At 38.7% G+C, this 6,216-nt stretch overlaps 1 protein-coding gene across 1 annotated transcript in view; it reads right to left on the reverse strand.

Annotated features, from left to right (window-relative positions):
* The window catches only part of b4galt1l (DP-Gal:betaGlcNAc beta 1,4- galactosyltransferase, polypeptide 1, like), a 30,098-nt gene that overhangs the window by 4,952 nt on the left and 18,930 nt on the right, over positions 1–6,216 (reverse strand). The window lies entirely within an intron of this gene.

Here is a 6,216-nt window from a genome sequence, read left to right on the forward strand (position 1 = left end):
TTGGAAGAATTTTGTTTAAATTATGTCAACACAATGTTTACATGCTTTGATGTAAAGATATAATAATGGCCACGACTGAGCTTTAATAGAATTTTAATATTTTATTCCTATTTGCCAACTGGCACGGCAAAACGTCATTACCAACACAACATCAAAAACTGTCTTGAAATACAGAGGATGTATCGAGGAGATCATTTAAACTCATTCATCTTGCAAACACTGTTAACTTTCAACAATAACTAGAAAAAACTAAATGTTTACATGTAGCAAATTACATATATTTTCTTGTTCTCGCCATCAAAATGTGTTTTTCTGTGTTCCTCAAAGTATACTTTAGTTTAATTTATGAGAAATTCATTTTATATGTTTTTTCTTTGAGTAGGTGAATTAGTATTACATTAATCTTTTCATGTAGCACCTCAACATTAAATATAAAACTTTTTAAAAAGTATTTTTGCTGTAATTTAAGCAACGTGGCGGTAATGACATACTGTTCTGGTAATGACATAGTGTTTTGGTAATGACATAATTGCAAAAAATGGGCACAATTTGTGAACTAAGTGCACTGAGACATCAATCAAAAACATTATTAATATTATTGTTAACTTTTATTTGTTATAGAGGAACAATCCTACATTCATTGACATTTTACACATGCATCCAATTTTAGCCAAAAAGCTAGTTTCCATTGGTAAAATGGAAAATAGAAAGAAATGAACAGATTAAGATACAGGTACAACCATACAACAACTTGAACATGTCTATTTCATACCACGAAGAAACCCACACAATATTTTCTAGAGAATTAATTGTCACAATGAAGTAAAACAGCATAAAAATATCCTTCACTCCATAATGACTATTACCATCTTGCTTAAAACAACAATTTCATGTATCCTTGTTAGAAAATTAGGTTTTATTTAAAATTTAGACATTGCACTCTCCTGCAATTTTTAAATTGGGGCTCACTGACAGAAAAATAGGTTGTAAAAAAGTTGAGAGAGAGAGCATCACTGTAGGTCATCTAACATGAATATTAAAAACAAAACTCCAAGGACCACCCTCTTGACAGGTCTCTTATCAGTGGGAGAACAATTTCTCCCAGACATCTACTGGCAACATCATGTGCCTTTTTGTCACAGGCTGAGGTGGTGGGATAAGACACAGAAAATCATGCGGCTGATACCACAGAATGTCATCCCTCATAGGCCAAAAGAAGCGGTTACGGCCTACTCGACTCAACGTTTTCACAAGAATGCAATTCTCTGCATCCACATCTTGTACTATACCTGGATATACATCCCCGTCATATTTCACAGCACACCAACAACCTTTCAGTTGGTCTGTGATTTCAGTGACCCTAGAAGGTACATCGTTTGAAGCTCCGTTGGATGTGCCTTGTGTGCCCATTGTAATGTGCCCATTGCACATTGTCACAGACTGTGGACCATAGCATTTGCATTCATCTGGAGCTGAGCAGAAGCAGCTGAGTAATCGCCACTTGAATTGTGCTGGAGTGTTGGTGAAAATCTGTTGCAGAGGGGGAAGACAGTTAGTGTTACTTTGTTGATTATCCACATTATAAATAAATCCAAAATAATATAACTGACATGTACCTGGTGAATCTTCATGGTCCCACGAACAGTGTCCAGTTGTTGGGGAATTTTGTCATCAATGGCTGCAATATCCTCTTCTTTGATAAAGAACAGTTTTAGTTTTGTTTGTTGTTCAGACAATGCTTCAAATAAGACCTCAGCAGATGGCAGATCCATTCCCCGTGCAACAAGGGCGTCTGCTGTTCTCTTAACAGCTGCCCCTACCCCATCCGCAGGGCCCTTGCCGTGTCCAGCTTCAAGGAAGTTCCACGTCAGTCTTTGAAATCCTAGGTCAAATGGCACAGTTGAAAGTAAGAAGAAATTCTTCTTTGACCTGTACTGTGTTGTGGGTCCATCACTAATGACATGTAGTGTGGTAGCTGATGGCACTTGCTCCTTGAGGTAGGACAACACTGGTGAGAGATGTGCCCAGATACCTGATGGGTCATGCCTCATTGAGGAAGAAATCGAACACAAGGACAAAACTTCTTTAGTTGTGTAAGCAACTCCTGTGTGTAGAGTGATTTGTTTGTGAGAGTCACCAAAGTGAGCAGCTTGCACTTCTGATGCATATTTTCCCAGGTAATTCTCAGCAAAGTCTATCTGAATAATGATTTCATCCTCATGTACATTATCTTTGAGATGACGTAGTGTGGAGTGCTGGTGCTGTATGTTGAAAGTGTGTCGTCCAAATTTATCTTTTAAGGCAGTGGTGAAGTCCTCTAGGAGAGTTTGAAGTGTTCCAAAAGTTTTTTCTTTCACTGTGAGATGGACATTGAATTTTTCTTTTTGTCCGTCTTTGGTTTTTCTTTCACGTTCTTCGACTTTATGCCTCCAACTGAACCAGTGGGTCTGCAGAGAACTGTCAAACTCTTTGGTTTGTAACTTCTTTTCCTGGCAGATGTCACATTCTCTGTACATGCATATCTTTGTTGACTTGTCACAACACAATGACTCCATGAGCCGGTCAATTTTGTTTGAGGGTATAACCTTATGGTGGAACAATTTGTCAGCCATTAGCTGAGTATTTGCATGTGTCTTACACAAGCAAGTTTCTCTGTCTTTTGCTGATGGTGCGACAACCCAGAATGGTCTAGTTTTACAGAATTCTGCATATGAAAGTTTTGCATTGGGATATTCCCTTTTAAACTTCAGAAAGAGGTTATACAAGCTGTCATTAAGGAAACGCTTCTGCATTTTGATTTTCTTTCTGGTAATTGTCTCTCTTTTTCCTGTGGATGGTCGGCTGTTGTCATCTCGCTCCAGGATTTTTTTCAGTTGTTCCTTTGTATCTGTAGTCATTTTGTTTTTGTATTCTCTCCTGTAAAACTGGAAATCTCCTGGCCTGTTTTTGTTGCTGTGCATTATTTTGCAAGAGAACCCAATCTGATGGTGTGCTTCCTTTAAAAAATGGTACTTCTTCAGTATCTTTCCAGCTAGAATCCTGGCAACAATCTGTTTGTTCTTTACTCCAGCTTGTTTGTATTTGTTTTTGATTTCAGAAAGTACCACATTGTGGAAGAGAAGTGTCCTCCGTAGGGCATTTGGCTGCAGTTTCATTTGTTTGTTTGTTTTTTGATTTGGGGAGTCTAGCTTTGAAAGTTTCCCAGAAAGCCTAGTGCATCTCTTTTTGTATTTTTCCATTTTTTTCTGTGCTATTTGTAGTTTCTTTTGGATAGCATAAAGATCACGGTATACTTTTGCTCTGTTTGCCTTAACTTTTTTACGACCTCTTCGGCAAGGAGTTTCATGATTTCCACTTCCACTTTGTCCATGTTCTAGTACTTGTTGGACATTGATCTGACCGTGTTGCACTGGAGATCGTGGAGGGGAGGCTGGAGATGTTGGGGGGGTGTTCGAAGCTACATAGTGTTGTACTTCCTGCTGTATCTTGTCATTGGCTCTCTTATTTCTTTGGTTAACTTTCCATTGTCTACGTTTCTGTCTTTGGTCCCGTTTTGGCAGCTGTGAGATTACTTTAAGCTTTCCTGTTTCTTTTCTTCTTTTGTATCTTTCCTTTTCTTTGTCAAGGTATTCCTGATATTTGACAGGATCTTCCTTCACTTTTTTTCTGTGTTCTCTACACCTTTCTGCTGATTTCTTGGGAGCCATTCTGGTTAAAAAATAAGAAAGAAATAATTTTAGGAAGTAAGGCATCCCATCTCATCTCATTTTGTAAAATCATATTATTATGCTTCTTTAACTTAGTTTATAAACAGAAAATAGGATAATAGTGACACAGATCATGTCATTACCACCATCATATGTCATTACCAACACAACAAGTTTTGTGTTGGTAGTGACGTGTCGCGGTAATGACATTTTTCATTTTTTTCAGGAAAAAAGATGCTAGGTCATGAATTTGCTAACATCACTCAACAGCTAGTACAACAATAACTCTAAATACACATAAATCATGTGAATATTTCATTTTTTTAATCAAAATATTGTTGCAAAAGCATGTATGGTAATGACGCTGAATAAGTCTACTCCATGATCAGAGGGAATATATGATTAAATTACTTACTTTTTCAGACATCAAATGACACTCTTCTTTTCATGGCTGACATGTGCTCCCCTGCTAGTCTTCATTTCCATGGTTACGGCATAAACAAGTCTTGCCCTCAAAAAAATCCTCATAGTAATAATAGACTGTCGCGGTAATGACAGTATTGTTGGGGACAATACTAAATGATTAAAAATATTCACAAATTGCACAGATATGAACCCAAATTGTGCATTATGTGCATTTTAACGTTACTATTGAAACATATATTGTGATTTTTTAATGAACTGATAACATTTTATCACATTTTCAGAGCAGATAAGTTTAAAAGTCTGGGTTGGGGACAAGGCCTGAGTAGCCAAATATTGATGATGAAAACATTTTTAAAAATAGAAATCATACTGATTTTAGTGTATAACATTTTTTGGTTGTGCAATAAATATTATGTAAAATAACTAAACTATTTTTTTGGTAATATGATATTTCTAACATGAATTCATAACCTGGGGACATAAAAGTTCCCCTAATTGAAGAATCACCCATATACTTTGGTGCTAGAAAAATGACTAAGCTTGCAGGTAGGCAATATAATGAGACCTGAGACTGCTTTGCCAAGATCTCAATACTTGGTGCAATTTGTGATAAACATAGCCTCAAATCCTCTTCGATTTGTGCACAAATTGCGGTATTTTGTTCTGAGTGAAGTTATTTTTGAGAATTCTGCCTCACAAAAATATGTCGACGCGAAAGGCAAGAGAATCTTCAAGGCGACATTACAGAGTTGAGGGTTTTCCTGCATCAATTGCTGCCCAGAGTGATGAGAGAGGACAGGAGGTAAAAAAAGTCCATGTAAAGTACATATACTTTTTTGATCCCGTGAGGTCTCTGCATTTATGCCAATTTGTGAATTAGCACACAGCACACAGTGAATACACAGTGAGGTGAAGCACACACTAACTCAGAGCAGTGAGCTGCCTGCCCAACCAGCGGCACTCGGGTAGCAGTGAGGGGTTAGGTGTCTTGCTCAAAGGCACTTCAGCCATGGACTGGTCGGGGATCGCATCCGGCAACCCTCCGGCTACCAGCTCGAAGCCCTAACCAGTAGGCCGCGACCGCCCCCCAAATAAGCTATTCCTGCGTATCAATTGACAGCTTGTTTGCTGTGCATAAAAATGGATCTCAAACCAAATAGAGTGATGATCCTCTTTAAAATACAGCGCAAATTGTTTTCTCATTGCAGACAGGTGCTCAGACGCTGATTGGAATAGAGATTGTGTGACGTGTCTGCATCAGTGATACATTCTGCAAGGCTGCATGCCACAGTTCCCTCGGCTGATGCGGCCATGACAGAGGTCAATTTATTTTTGTGAAGGCGTCCACTCCTGTCTGCGAGGAGTAAAATGAGTTTCGCGGCCTTGCTAAGACAGATTGAGGCATTCAAACGGTCAAATATATCCGACCAAATATATCAGACCAAATAGGACAGAGACTCAAGCCATGGTGTCCTGCTTCGCCAGATTTGATTTGCTTCATCGAAGCTGCTTTGCAGCTGGTGGTGCGTCGGTTGGTCTTCAATTGGAATCTCTCCATTTTTGTTAATTATAACTTGGATGTGTGGCTATGCTGAAAGACTAGTATCGGGGACTAATCAGGCGGGACTTAAGCAACACGGTGAAAAGGCAGAGGGTACACTTTTAGCTAAGTGCACGTCTAGCTTGAGATTGGGATAATCTTTAAAAAGACTGTTTGGGTTTGAAGTAAAGGCCCAAGTAGATCTTAAGAATTAAGACTGAAAACCGATAAACTAGCGAGAGCTGGCTGGCACATTGAACCATGTTAAGCCTTTTTCGCCATAGACGCCAATGAAGAAGAAAATGGTAATGTGAGATATCTTCTTCGTTATTTTTTGGTAAAGTTTTTTTGACAGGCTTAAGTGTTCATGACAAGATATGGCCATGAGAAATTTGGTGTTTTAGAATATCCTGACGACTGAATGAAGCTCGATGCTCGTGCGGACTTTTATATAGTAGGCTAGTCAAGCAGTTACGTGACATCGCGTCACAGGCTCACACAAAATACGACCCCCCTGCATTGGCAAATTTGAAACGAAACTGT

The sequence above is a fragment of the Sardina pilchardus genome, chromosome 11 (genome assembly GCF_963854185.1).
Source record: "Sardina pilchardus chromosome 11, fSarPil1.1, whole genome shotgun sequence".
Classification (NCBI taxonomy): Eukaryota; Metazoa; Chordata; class Actinopteri; order Clupeiformes; family Clupeidae; genus Sardina; species Sardina pilchardus.